At 34.0% G+C, this 16,227-nt stretch overlaps 1 protein-coding gene across 3 annotated transcripts in view; it reads right to left on the reverse strand.

Moving 5' to 3' along the window:
* The window catches only part of LOC139964132 (GTPase-activating Rap/Ran-GAP domain-like protein 3), a 190,438-nt gene that overhangs the window by 134,916 nt on the left and 39,295 nt on the right, over positions 1–16,227 (reverse strand). The gene's annotated exons all lie outside the window — the stretch shown is intronic.

Genomic DNA, 16,227 nt, shown 5'->3' on the forward strand with positions numbered 1-16,227 from the left:
AATATGTTCCCACTTGGTACGCTATATACTAATGCAACAATGAAAGATACGTTTCCAATATTGAAACGAACTATACTTACACCTTGGGTAACACATTTAAAGGTTAAATATCTTCTCAATGTGGAAACGAGATGTCTGGAAAAGTAATCCTATAAAAAAAGCATCCACAAAAAACCCCTATTATTCATGGAAAATGATGATTGTGTCCTTGGGTTAACAATATAAATGGGTGCCCCACATACGTATTTCATTCAGAAAAGCCCATTTACGGATTAATAACTATCAATGAAACGGTCTCGTAAATCATAATGGTAATCATTAGTGAGGAAAAAACACATTAATGGAATGTATATAAACAGATAGTTAGGCACTTAATATCACGAAAGTAATTCCAAGGGATATCGACCCGTTATTTATCGGTAATCGAGAAACGTTATTATAATTATACTGTTATACAAGTTAATCGCCGAAAATAATTGTAAGCATGTTTCATGCTATTCAAAGTATAAAAGTAATACAACTTGGTTTAGAATTGGCATTAAGAGATAAATTAGATGTCAGAATATGGCTTAAATTTTTCAATATTTAACAGAAACTGACAAGTGAAAGCATGGCAGACTTTAAATAATATCTAATGACGAGAATCAATGAATGAATTACAGAACTGTGGTTATAAGAGACAATCACTCTCCCAAGAAACTGTACGGTTATCTCTCATGTCATGTCTAAAATTTGCATTGCGAAAAAAAACCCGCAAACTAAACCAAAAATAATATTCATAAACAAGTAATAATAACCAACTTTATCGGCCAGTTATCATTCAAAATTCGCCGAACGGGCCTTATAATTTACAAAACACAGCATGCCTGCATCGCACATGCACGAAGGTATCGCAGTAAAATATGGTCTCGGTTTCAACTCCAGGAAATGGGAATTGCCAGGTATCGCCAAATAATCATCTCCCCCAGGTACGCCATAATTGATGGAACTGATGACATTTTTATTAAAAGTCGAAATTTTTCTAAAACCATGAAACGCAATCATGAAACAGTTGACATGGACCTATAGTTATCACTATATGCTTTACACTATATATCATACCTTACTTAGTACCACCTTCATGATACTACCACAACGAATGTGGCTTCATATTATCAAGAATTAGGGAAACCTAAATGTATTATTGTAGTGCGCGTGTGCGTTACAACATTGGCATTACTGGCAGTGAACGATACCTACATGACGGGACGTTGAAACGTAAAATTTCATAAAGTCTCTGTATTGGTTGCAGTTTCAGAGGCTAGCTGCATAAAGTGTCATTCCTCGTATAATTAAACTGAATTGATTAGGATTATTGTCACCCATGGTGAAATTTATGAAATTCATTATCATGAATTTTAAATCTGCATTTATTTCGCGTTGTAAGTTTGCAGCACTTTTACCCAAGCCATGTAAGACTGGCACACGACTGGAAACATACGAGATTTATCAGCGGTTACAACAAGCTAACCACCAATAATATTTTCGTGAGTTATTAACCGTTTGACAAAGTGCATACAACTTCAATGGCTTCTATTTTTTCATTGAGAAAGATATCTAATCTCATTTTTATAGGCCTTCCTATTTTCTTAACATTGCATGGTCATGAGAGGCCAAATGTTACATTATAAGACACAAAATGACTATTGTTAAATATTGGAAAGCAAATGGAATCGAACACTTATCTTAAATCTCATTATGCGCAAGTTTATTCTCATCCTTCCATTACATATCCAATATTAGAATGCAAAGTGTTACTGAGAGCCTTTTTATCGTAAAAGATCCAGTCAGTGAGTTAAGAATTCTCGGTGCGAAAATCTCCTTATACACGTTTTAAAGAAAAGTCACCCAAGAAAGAACCTGGGCACGGAAAAAAAGCAACCAAACGAAAGACTGATCCGCTCTCAACCCCAATCACATTACATTAAGACTGTGACTGTGTGATCATCGTCAGGTGTCACATGTTCAAGTGATGAACCTTGTTTGTAAACATCAAACACATTAGTTATGCATCGATTCTTCAGTATAAAGCAAAGGTATATATCTGTGAATGAAATCCCAGTCAAAATATCAAACGTGAATGTTAGAGCCTATTACACTTTGGCTATAAACGGTGCCCAATGACGTTCCATTAATGGTATGTTTGCATTGTTTATCAGAATGTAAGCCCATTGGCTTGCAGAAGTAATACAAAGGCAACCAGAATTCAGTGAAGGTTTTCGAATATCAAGGTATGATAACTGTTGTGCATAAGAACAGGTCGATTGCTTATTTAGAAAAGTTGAAACAAATCCTCAAGTTATTTTTATAAATATGATCGACAGATAGTTCTAATGTTCAAATTAAGATTTTGTAAAAGAAGATTTATTGGAATTTTAATAAACGATTTACTCAATGTATCAAATGGTTTAAAATAGTTAACCTTAATAATATACCAGTCTTTGAAATTTGCATTATTATATTGAAAGGAACAACCCTTTAATTAAGAGCCGTAGTAACAATAGTGTGACACTTATTACAAATCAAAATTTACATATTAAGACAAAAAATAACAAAACCGATTACTTAAATATTTTAATAAATGGAAAACGACGAATAATCAACAAGCAAGAAGCTATATTTATATATAGAGATGGGGCGATTATAAAATAAATAAACAAAGTTATTGGAAAAAAAGAACGACCACTTTGTAATTGACTCTATTTGCTCTGCTTCAGATGACACGATGAAGCCAGTGATAGCTGTTTTTCTGACAAATTCGTCCTTAAATTGATATGAAAACTTATTTTACTTTCATTATGTATAGGAATCACAGATCGTTTAGGATATATACTCTGTTCTTTTTCACCTCCATTACTATGCTCCCATAAGTTTCCATTTTTACACTCATTCTATTTTATCTTCACAGTCCTTAACCCCCATTCAACACTCTTCCCTTTCATCTCATCTCTCATTTATTGTGTCTTATTTTGCTCTATCAAAATATCCAATTTAGTTCTCTCTCCATCTGTCTCTTCATGTCCTAAATTTGTTTTCGTTGCACTCTGAAAGAAATCCTGCTAGGACTGGAAAGTCCGGCCCTCTGACTTTTTTTATATCGGATGAACATCGGACCCCTTCTTTTGACTTTTAAGATTTAATTTAAACCTAACATGATGGCCTCCGCCATTTAAGAAACAGGAAGAAGAATCATTGCCTGTGCTACAAAGTTCCCTCTAGAGATGTGAGAAGGTTCTAAAGAGAGGGAGATGGGAAAGAAAATTAAAATACCCTACAGTGAAATGTAAGTCTTTTTTTTTTTTTTTCCAAATTTTATTTCAACATCCTTTCGTTGCATAAATTATAATTTCAACATTCTTACGTTGCATAAATTATAAAGGAACATAATATGAAGAAAAAAATTATACGATTGATGAAGTCTTTACGAAATTAAGAGATTGCATTTCTTAAATGCATTATGTAAAGTATTATATGAAATGGGCGCATGAAATTTAGACGTTTGTAAATATTCTTCTACTTGAAGCATAAATTTAAATCGGAATAAAAATTCGTTTAAATTAGGGAGTTCTTCTTCAACTTTTTTCTTGAAAATATAATATTTTAGGTAGAAAATCAGAAAGTTGTAGGGGTGCTTTAGGCACAATTTGTACCCGAAATAAATGTCCTGCTTTGAAAAGAAAAATTGTTGGCCAAGCACAGATTGTTCAACATCTAAAATAAATGACTTGCTCATATTACAATCCCAAAATAAATGATCAATAGTTTCTCCATTCTCCTCACAAAAGGTGCACATTGAATTATTTTTAATATTCAATTGATGAAGCAAACGGTTTGTCCCCAGAATCCTATGAGTGAAACGATACTGAAAAAATTTAATCTTACTGTCTCTTAATGACTGAAAAGGGCTTAAAAAAACCCTTCTCCATTGATCCTCATTAAACTGAAAAGAGGTTTCCCATTTCAGACAAGCGGTCGAAAGAAAATTAAAATACCCTACAGTGAAATGTAAGTTAATATTTAATAAAAAAAAAAAAAAACCCAGAAAGACAGGAAAAAATGGATAAGAAAAGGAAAAAGAAAAAACAGGGGCTCAGGTAATTACCGTTCCTCTTGGGTGTCCATATGGGTTTTGTTCCAAGAACATAATACTTAAAATAGATACCATGTATGCGTTGGTTATATAACATGAACAAGATTTGGTAGGTTCAATACATGATAATTTGTTAAAAATGTCGAGAATATTCAACATATAATCTAAACTTCAAGCATTTAAAAAAAAATTATGTCGAGAAACTTGGTAAACTTGGCGACTTTACTCAAATTGCTGCATTACGTCTATATAACCGGTGGAAGATATGTTTGTAGTTTTGTTTCTTCTATAACTGCAATATATGGTCCATGGTACATATAGAATACGTTTTTAACAATGGTTGTTGCCATAACCGCATAATTGATTTTTGCCCTTTTGATTTACATAAAGTCAGGAGAGCATGCAGTTTGTTTATGAAAAAAGGTAAATAACCTCGTTATGCTGAGAATTTAAGTAGGCATAACTTCAAATCACCTAGCATTCCACACTGAGAATAACATATACAGAAGTGAAAATGTAGAAGAAAAAAAAAACTCTAGAAATTCCAATCAGGAAAGAGACATAATTAATCTGATATTTTGGTTACAGGTACTGAACGTTGCGCCTAAAACCAAATATATTATTGACACCACTCGGTTCACTTCGATAATTCACTACACACCGAACAAAAGAATATCCATGATATTGTAGTAGTTTATTAATCATAGAATTGACCTTACAAAATATGTGAATCAACTATATAGGAACATTCCCAATTGCTTAAAGGAAACTACGAGGCCCTCTACCAGGATTACAAGATTGAAACCCGATAGTTTAATTATACTCAAGTGGAGCAAATATTCTTTTAGGTTTTAGTGTCCTCAATTAAGAGCAAAAGTCGTTAGTTCGTGTGTTGCTTGCCAAGTTTCTGCGACATTAATTTACCGGTTCAATAGTTTCAATCGATGTTGTTGGTAGGACGGAAAACTAAGAAGTAAACCATGTTTTGAATTACTAGTCGCTGACAAAAAAATAAACTGGCGTATGTAAATATAATTAACATGCTCTAATGTTTCCACCAAACTGTTTTCAATTTTTCATTTATTTTACCATGATAAATGACCGCGAATACCACAGAATACATGACACTCTTTGGCACTGCCAATTTTGTTTGTATTTTGTGTGTGCAAGTTCCTTATATCGTGATTTTGTTAAAGCAGAATCAAATTCTGTTTTTTGCTTTATAGGCATTGAAGACTCGCCCCAAACAGCGTGCGGCCATCTTTAAAAAGTTAACTTTCCGTTGCTTGCAAGTGAAGTTTTTCTCTTGTCGCTACAAAATGCAGACAGTAATGAAACGTGATACCTTGTTATTTTTAGCTGGACCTCAGATGTCCATCGCTGCTATGTACACTGTGTTGTGGGTATTGACCGTAGCTGCATGTATTGACTGTACACTAGTGTCTAATTACCGACGGTAGTAAGCTGTGTGTGTATTTTCTGGGATCGATGGTGGTGTCTAACACTTCTGTACACCTCATTCAAAACTAGGTCAGATTACCGGCATTTATTTCTTTCTTGCGCGATTCTTCACACCCTTTAAGCCAGGGTTGTCCAACCTACGGCCCGCGGGCCACAGTCCGGCCCGCCGCAGGGTTGCGTCCGGCCCGCCAGAGATGCTCTACGGTGCGAAATTTGAGTGAGCAGATTTATTGATAACAATTTGAAGCTATATATAATAAATCATTCGAACCTTCTGGGTCCAAAAAACTGCATACAGGTCAGTTTGTGTGACACTCTCTCAGCGGAGGGGGGCGGGGGGGGGCGGCTGGACTTTATTCATCTGTTTTTTCAGGAAGGAAATAAATCAGTGCGCTACGCGCGCAGTGCTCACATTTTGTTGCCTTGGGCTTCGGGCCAAAAAATCGAAAAATCGATCGTAGGGTTCATGCGGCCCCTCCTTCATAATCATCATTCCGTGTGGCCCTCCTCTGCAAAAGGTTGGACAACCCTGCTTTAAGCGTTTCATCAGACTTGGCGGTTGTATACGTAATTTATGAACTAACTGGGTGTAAGGTTATATTATCACTAGCATCGGCAATTGTAGGCCGATGTATATCGACGAACTATATGCTACGCTCTGTGAACAAACAGCGATCTTTCTTTTTGATGAAAACAACTCGATAAACTCTTAAAATTTGAAAGAGAGAAACCAAACAGTTTGAATATCAAATGTTAACTTGACAATTTAAAGTATTGTTCAAGAGATGTTACAGAACACATCTCAACAACAAAAAATAGTATATATAACATGTCTTTAAGTTAGGTAAGGTTAACAAGACGAAGAAGCCTCCATCTAGTAATTTGTCAGCTGTGAAGTTCTGTCATAATAAGGAACATGACTTGAATATACTTGCTTTCATCTTTTTCATTTTGGCGACAGCTCACACTTGTCAAGAATTTCAGAGTTATATTGCCAATGTCAGTTTTGGATCTATATTAAAGAAACTTACACACAAAAGGACCGTCGCCATGTAAACATTACAAAGCAGTATGATATTATCATAAGCATACAATTACATTATCTAATCCAAAAAAAATCAGAGAAACCATGTTTGTTTGTTTCTGCAACCATATAGGAAAAGGGACGAAGTGTCCGAACTTATCCTTTTGACAAACTTAATTGGCAGTATTCCTGATATTAACCCAAACTAACTCAAATTGTATTGAATGTTATTCAATTCTACCATATTCTAATTAAGCCAAATATCTTCGGTTTGCAATCAGTAGCTGCGTGGTATATCTTACATTTTGTGTTAACGTTCGATGGGAATTGGAACGGTCGTTATATGCTTTCTGCAAAAACTACAATATATATTCCAGGATTTCAGTTCAAATCTATTTAAAACACGCGGCGTTCATAAGCTTAATCATGTCAATTCTTCCGATTAGCTGTTATATCTGTGACGTCATAATCTGATAACGATATCAGAACAGTGGTTCTATCACCGCTAAGAGTATACCAGTGGCGGATATTCGAATCCGATTAAAAAATTTCTGTCAATTTTGGAGGAACGAATTATCGTTACCATCAAGAATTTCAACGTCACGTTCATATTTTTGTGTTATATATACATTATGGAAGTAGGTAGCTTGATGGAATGCGTGACAAACTCTGTGCTATTTTTATAATTTCAAGAATTCGCTGTTTCCTTTCATTTAATTGCATTATTTTGTTTGAGTTGACAAACAGCGTTGTGTCAAGGTTTGACGGACCCAGCTAAATACGACACATGAGAGAACAAGAGAGACCAAGCTTCATATCATGTTAGACGAAAAAAAAATTAATCAAGGTAACATTGTTTGCGATCAGCAAAATAAACCATGGATGTAAATATACATTTCGTAAAATTTATAAACCATATGAAACTCAAACGCATTCATGCTTGATCATATTTGGTTACTACAATTTCATCAATATATTAATGTAACTAGTTGACAAAACTCAACTTTCCAAATATGTCATAAAAAACAATCAAAACTTACAAATAATACTGATTTTGGTTTATCTAATTGATTAAGAATATTATAACAAGATGTCCGATTGAAGACCTTTCCCTTTATTATTTATTCTCACAATGTTTCTTTATTACATAGTCGGCCTATACTTAAAATGACTCATAACAAACCACACCCCCCCCCCCAAAAACCCAGTGCAACGTCATTTTAATGAAGATATTTTATGAGTTTCATTGTAGTGCATTTACTGAACCATTTCAGACTGTATTGTTGAGAGCTTAGTTTCAAACAGAAATATTTTATTTTGGTAATATTATTTAGGGACTTTGTTTTCCTCTCTACATTACTTCCATTTTTGTTTCTTGTTATTTTCTATTTTTCTTTGATAAATATTAAGGTGTAATCATCTTATGAAGTACTTTTTCAATAGCGAGGCTTCTTAACGTAAACCTATAAGACCTACACTGGCATTTATTTTAGTTACAACATGTAGTGTTGTCCTTGCATACATGGAAACTAATAGAAAAACAAGTGCAAAAGGGAGATATGACGTCACCTGTGATCACATGACAATCCTCTGAGTACAATGAAAAGAAGTAATTCCTCCGAGGTGTTTAAGATGCGAATAAAGTATAGTTATTTCAAACGCAACATACGTAAAAGAAATTTTACTATTGGATTTCATTTCTTTAAATATTTTCTCGATGGTCATGATAACATATCGTAAAAAAAAAACGTTTTCGAATGTTACAAAAGACAATTAAATACATGAACTATTCCTTTACACAGGCGCGTAGCCAAGGGGGGGGGGGGCGAAGGGGGCAGCCGCCCCCCCTTGAGCATATTTTTTACAAACATTTTTAAGGTTTTTATAATATCGCTAGTATTTTCAAAAGAGAAAATGCTAAGATACAACTAACAAGGCATGGGAAGTGCCATTTCCGGCGATCTGGGAGGCATTTACAGCCAAAATTTTCTTGTACGCTTCGCGCCAATCATGGTGGCGCTACGCTTAGATAGTTTGCAGAGCCGTATCTCTATATACGGCTCTGATAGTTTGCAATACCGAATCTACAGTTTCGCCCTCCCTTGGCAAATTCCTGGCTACGCGCCTGCCTTTACATGTGAACGATGGCGTACTATAAATCAAGGGATAACGTGGATTAGTTTTGATACTTTAGTACACATCATGAAAGGCGACTTTCTTAATATTAGTATTCATCGTCTTAAGTAGTGTTCAATAGTAATGGTACCTAAAGCGTGTGTCAGATATAACAAAGAACAAGATGTCTTTAAAAGCTTTTACATGTTTTGAATATTTTCAGCGAAAAAGAGGAGGAAAAGCAAGGCACTTTCTTTGTATAAAACAATGGAAAGTATCGTGAATAAAAGCAATTCGCTGCAGGCTGAGTTTCCGGCACAGGGTTATATTTGTATGTCATAAAACGACCCTAACTTGCTAGCGTAATTCCACATATATGTGGAATAAAGCTAGCAAGATTTTTATGACATTCAAATATAACTATTTACTATGACTATAACTATAACTATAACATATATATATATATATATATATATATATATATATATATATATATATATATATATATATATATATATATATATATATATATATATATATATATATATATATATATATATATATACATATACATATATATATATATATATATTTACATATACATATATATATATATATATATTTATATATATATATATATAGGCCTATATATATATATATATATATATATATATATATATATATATATATATATATATTAGTACGTGTATGTATGGTAACCTACATTATGTAGTACAGTAGTTGACAAAGCAAGAATACTGATTTTTCAAGAGAAACGTAAAACACATATTAAGTACTGATACCTACAGCAGAAATATGTATCCATTAAGAAAACCAACAACATCCTTTATGTGTGACATTAACAAGCCAGGTAGCAAGCTTTTAGAACGAACAAAGAATGTAGGCTAAACACACTTTCCCTGCAGGGTATATTTTTCATCGGTAAATTGAAATAATGGTAATCGTTCATGTTGTAAATACAATATAAATGTTTTCTCCGGAAACACGACACGAGAGAAGGTTGATTTTATTGACTATTAATATTCAAACCATGTATCAGATTTCGAAATATGTAAATATAATGTTATAAAGCACTTGATCAATATTTTTTATCCTGTCACCATAACAATGGGAAACTGTGCGAGTCTAGGCGGGAAGACAACATACTGTGTATAGATGTGATAGAGAAACTGTAGAAATGAATATTAAAGACCACGCTTAAGCTTGCGCTTCCTGAATCACCGTCGATGTCTGTATTTTGTAACTAGTTTAGCTTCTTTATTCAGACATATGATGGCCGTTACTATAGGACCCTAACTAAAATTAGGGTGAGTAGAGGCTGCAAACAGTATAGGAACGAAAGCGTGATCTTTATTGAGCTTACATTGCATTGTCGCAAAACAAAACCCATCGTTAAAGATCAATTTCACTTATTACATGCAATCGTTAAAATAGGCTATAGGACTATATGTTATGCCACTCTAGGATGAGCAGTGCTGTACCTTATACCAAATGCAATAGTACATATATTATCCCATAGCTTCGCATAACATAGCTTGTGCCACAATAGAAATTACGACATCTTATATTAACATCATAATTAAAATGATTAATATTATACTACTGCACAATATCAAATGGACTACGATGGAACATATATACACCTGTATTTAAATATATTATATCAAAGACAGTCGAAACACTGAACTAGTGCGACAAATCAAATATCATCCAAGCTTTAATGTACAATACGTCCCTCACTTCTACAGCCATGCATGGTTTACCCTCCGCAGATATACATGCGTCATTTCACGTGCACGCGCTTTGACAGTTGACGTCAGATAGCAGATGTATACTAACTAAATTAATTACATGAGTGAGATCGAGTGCAGGAACTGATTGAGATAATGGAATTGAATTGAAATGAAACAAAGCTGTGTAATTTATATAGATTAGTCGTTGGGCAGACACTTATCATCGACTATGGTCTGTGATGTCATCATGTTACATGTTTTTGAAAAGCTTTACTTTCTGATTATGTAATTACCTTGATTTATCCCTGATACTGCTTCCTTAAGTGTTCTCTCTACTTAGAATTCTATTTCAAATACACATGTATACTTGTAGGAATATGTATTCCCTTTGTTGTTGAGTGATTTAAGGATAATAAAGAAAATTCAGCAACTCCTATCTCTACCATACAATATGCTTTGAAGATGTGGTTTTGGGCTTAAAGATGCAGACTCTTTTCAGCCATTATTTTACGCAAGGGACTGCCGCCACCTAGATTATCTCTACTCCATTGTATACTTGAACATGATATATCTTAGTCTGCAGGATCAGCATAACAAAGGTATACCTTTTATGTCAGCCATAGAAATAGACCACACATGGTTCACAAAATACATAACTTCAAATGGAAGTGTATCCTTAATATTTCCAAACTGACCAATCATGTAAGCACGTATCGTCGCTTGGTCGTTACTATAGGAATCACCTGCAATGTATAGATTGTTTTCATTTCTAAAACTGCTTCTGGGTATTCTCACAGCTAAAAGGTAATTCTTTTAAAAGCTATCGGTAGCTATCTTCAAATGCTTTTATCTCAAATTGGATGCTCCATATTGCAGAGGACTCTCCGAGGATAAGTCAGTGACGTCATACAGCGGAATGATTATAAACCCACTAACATTCTAATATATATATACAGATATCTATTGAAACAAATGTCTTTGCAAGGTATAAAATTTTTTGGAAACAATCTATGGCAATAATGAGGTTAAAGTGTTTTCTCCGTTGGTTTTGGTTTAGCAAAGTAGTAACATAGTTTGAAGTTCGATTTATTTTCATACTGCTTGCTCATGCAATATCTCCGAAAAGTTCTATGTTTGATTTATTTATCCTTTGGATATGAGATTATAAAATATAATATGATCACGAGTAAACAGTAGATCCCTCACCAACATTAAACTTCATTGTCTGCATGTATTTATGTACGGTCAAGTTCCAATACTCGATCTTGGGTGACTTTTCATAAAAAATAATCTAACACATTAGTAATATAACACTGAATTTATGTAATTTTTCTGTAGCAAATCTTACAATTTTACAGCAAAAAATGATACGAGGCTTTGGGGCCGGATATAATCTGCGCTATCCTGGTAAAAGGAAGTTTCTTCCCGATTTCTTAGTAAGCCTATATGAGGCACAAACTGAACTACTTTCTATATCATATACAGAATTGTACTTGCTTTTTCTATTGATGCTAATAGGTCTTCCTGTTAAGAAACAAAGAAACCGAAAGAAAAACAAAAGTAAAATTGGAAACATGTCTAAACATCTGGACATGGTTAAGGGCCCATGAATAATGTCTACAATCATATGAGAATGTGGAATATTTCTTCTTGATAAATTGTCTGTTTCATCCCCATCTGCATCAACACCAAATCCATTCATCCATACATATACACAGAATTCAAACTCCTTACGATCTCTTGGGATACAAAACTATATAGTACCTTAGTACCTAAAACAAACTGCTCACGGGTGTAAGTTAGTAAAGAAACGCAATGTTAACCGTAACAGGTTTACCTTAATCTTTAATGCATTGGAATTATACGTACAAATGTGAATATTGCGCTGTGAATCACCCTTACAAGTGCAATATATATATATATATATATATATATATATGTATTTATATATATATATATATATATATATATATATATATATATATATATATATATATATATATATATATATATATATATATATATTTATATGAGTGTGTGTGTATGTGTGTGTCTGTGTGTGTATATAGAATTACACTTAGACTCTGAAAAGTGTGTGTGTATGTGATTTACTATAATTCAATGAAGCTGACACGATTAACTGTAGAGCTAGATAAATAAGTACTGGTATGTGTTTAATTATAGTAAAACAAAATATCAAATAAGATCATATCGTTTGTCGAGGCAAATTGGTCAAGGCAAAACGTTTGTATTTTATGAGAAATAGATGCCTTTGCAACAGTATAAACCAGTATGAAAGAAAATCGTTAATTTTATGTATCCCTTCATTGCAATTTGACCTATTATTGTTGTTTCCCTTAAAAAAAAATCAGTTATTATTTTAAGTGCTCGAAAGCCATTAAACGTTCCTATGACAACGTGGATTTGTGTTTTTCTAAAACTAAACACAATCGCACACGGACAGTTTTACAAAGAGTACAGAGGTTATATACTTTTCATACAATGGGTAAATTATTATACGTAAGCGTTTCAAGAAAACATACATGTACAGGAAGAACTTCAACAAGAAAAAAAAAAAATGACAAAATTCGCTATTCTCATCTGGTCAAGGCCAGGTAACTTTATCTGTTTATGCAAGCTCTGATCGACTTTATTTCTTGACAACTATTATTAGTTACATATTCTTGTTCTCTTCTTTAATGGTATAATGTTCTTGTAGTATGATCTATGTAGTTTCTCTATGGCTTCAAAGAGCAAACAATAAAATGATTTGCATATTATTTGCAGAGAAATGAAGTTCTGTTGTCAGGATGATGTTTGTAAAACAGTAAGAAGATGCAGGTAGGATAGGAGGAGCACAATACTCTCGTAACTTGAGAATTTTTTGCACACATGATGGTGACACAGATGTGGGAGGGGCACATTAGTCTGGGGATGGGGGAGGGGTGGAGTGGATGACGACCATTGGCCCGGCATATAGCTACTGGCATGTAAAGCAAAGACATTTGTAAACTTACTCGGTTACCTCTAGTCCACTGACATCGCAACAAGAGAGATAAAATCGGCATAACAGGGACACAGAACAACACAAAATATGTATTAAATGACACAAGCTGTAAAATAATTAGCAACATAACGGGAACGTTGAACTCACGTATATCTCTTAGTTTTGACTGAAATATGTAACTAATTACGTTTTAATGCTAAATGTATTGGCAAGCATCAACGTAAACTTACAACACAACACAACACATGTTAGTCTCGTACGTGGAAATGCGATAAGACTGTTACGTCGAACGGCGAACTCTCCCTCCCATTAACTTACAACAAAGGCAATTTTCTCATCTTTTCCATATTAACCACACATTTTGATTGCATTAGGACGTGTCCAATTATGTGTCGATATTTACATGTTTGGACAAAATGACATAAAATTACAACCATACACAAAAATTCTCGTTCTTAGAAAATTTGGTGAGAATGTTATGTTGTACGGCATATCTTACTCCCCTGTCGATTCTTTTATCAATTACCTCTAAGTAGTAGTCATAACCTGTCAACAGCTTATCGTAAGCTTGCCTTCTGTTCACTACGTAAGCATGAATAAAATAATGCAACCTCTCCAAGTTATTGCAACTGTACTGTTATGTACTTCTTGTGTCAATATCATTTGGAAATTTACCAGTCTGAGCAAATGTAAATATAGAAGCTGCTGGTACTGTACTGATAAATAGTGCGCATCCTATGTAAAAATATGCAAGCTCCACACCTGTTCGAGGTAATAATATCCTAGTTTGTAATTTATAGTCTCTTGCAGATGTACCGTTACCTATAACGTAAATGTAGGTCTAATGTATATTTTCACACATCTCGATCACTATTCGCAGGTGTGTGCAGTAACTGTTGATAGGTTTATATGCATAATTTGTGGTAATTATAATAATCATAAGGAGAAGTTTAATTGGTATGCAATAAACTGGGTAGAAGTAGGTTAATTAACGTGATACCAAACATTGGGCTTATGGGCTGCTTTAAAATATATTGTCAGAAATGCACACCTCATATACACGGCTCCTCTGTATAAATCAGTTTGCTAAACTAAATTCTAAACGACTTTATGCTTGAAGATGTAATCAATGCTTATATCGGTATGCTGTTAATATGTAGTGATATATAAGGTCAGAAATTGAATATTGTTGCAGACATATATCAGACATATATACATCGCTTCTCGGCCTCTTGGCTACGATCATGTGTAGTATCTGTTCCCATTCGAGGGGAATCGTGATACACACTTGACGATGATCACACAGTCACAGTCTCGATGCAAGGGGACTGGGGTTGGGGGCGAATCAGTCGTTCGGTTGTTTGGTTTTTCGTGCACAGGTTCTTTCCTGGGTGACCTTTCTTAAGAAGTATATCAGAGCACGAAAACTAACTATGAGCATGTGTATGACACTTTTAGTTGATATGGTCAATTAAGATGTAAAACTGTAATTTTCAGCATAATTGAGTTAACTGATGGCGTTCGTTTTAGTTTAGAGACTGCAAGTTAAACGGAATTAAACTGCAGATGTTTCGTTGCAACTGCATATAACTTATCTGTACTTAGAAAAGGATTTTTGAATCCATGCATGTATGTAGGTAGGTATTTTAGATCCTCCTGCAAGCAGGAACACGCAAAGAAGCCATCATTGGCTTATCAAAGCTACAAGCTGACCGAAGTCAGTCTCTTAGATTTATATTTTTACGTCCGTGATTATGAATCGTCAATTGTCAACAACTCTGTAACTGGACGACATAAAGTGAGGCTGTTTCACAGATAGACACGAATAGATGATTTATGAAATAATGTCGCATATATATGAACTCAAATCCATATATTGTGGATAGATATCGTGCACGCGGTTTCTGACGACAAATATGATTTACTAATCTGTGCCTATAGTGATGTGGTAGAGGGCCCCTTATATCATGAATGCTAGGTCATTGACATTGGTTGAACGAACAGGTTGAGCTTTAGAAGAACATTTTAAATGCCATCAAGTTATGTAGATATCAGGCATTAGTTCTAGCGTGTAGTGAATCTAGTCTTAGTACCAGTTCGAAATCTCTAGAAGTATTTTATTTTCACCTATTACTTTAATTTACTAGGAAATGTCATGTAAAATAGGCTAGGCTTCGTTTGTATTGATAGAAATGTGTGTTAGTGCCAAATAACTTAGTACGACGGGTATAATGTTTGCTTTCAAATGTCAACAAAACACACTTACAAGTTCTAGTAGTTTAAGTGTATTTAATCGTATGAGAAACTAAGATACAAAAGCTATCAGGCAAGATACATTAATAGATTCATTAGGCTCACATGATATAAATATGAAAATTAGTCAGTGGAATGGTTCGTTTAAGTCAACAACATCTGTCAAATGAACCAACAATGATACCTATAATATTGATTAAGGGGGAGAACTAATCGACAAAGTGAAGTTACAAAGAAGCAATAAAATGTCGTCTTTGTCGCCAGAAATGTTGAGACCTCGCTACTTACACTTTACAAGGTTATGATAGATAAAGTCATTATAATTCTTATGATTAAGTTTGTACCGGCGCCTGCATTTCAAAGTTTTTCTTTACGTGTTTGTCATTTTGATTGTCAATTCGTTGGTGAAAGGATGTCTGTATTCGCGAATGTTAAAGCATAATCAATTTTATTTATGAATTTTGTGCTAAACTTGTCAGTGTCT

Source organism: Apostichopus japonicus, chromosome 22, assembly GCF_037975245.1.
Source record: "Apostichopus japonicus isolate 1M-3 chromosome 22, ASM3797524v1, whole genome shotgun sequence".
NCBI classification, from domain to species: Eukaryota; Metazoa; Echinodermata; class Holothuroidea; order Aspidochirotida; family Stichopodidae; genus Apostichopus; species Apostichopus japonicus.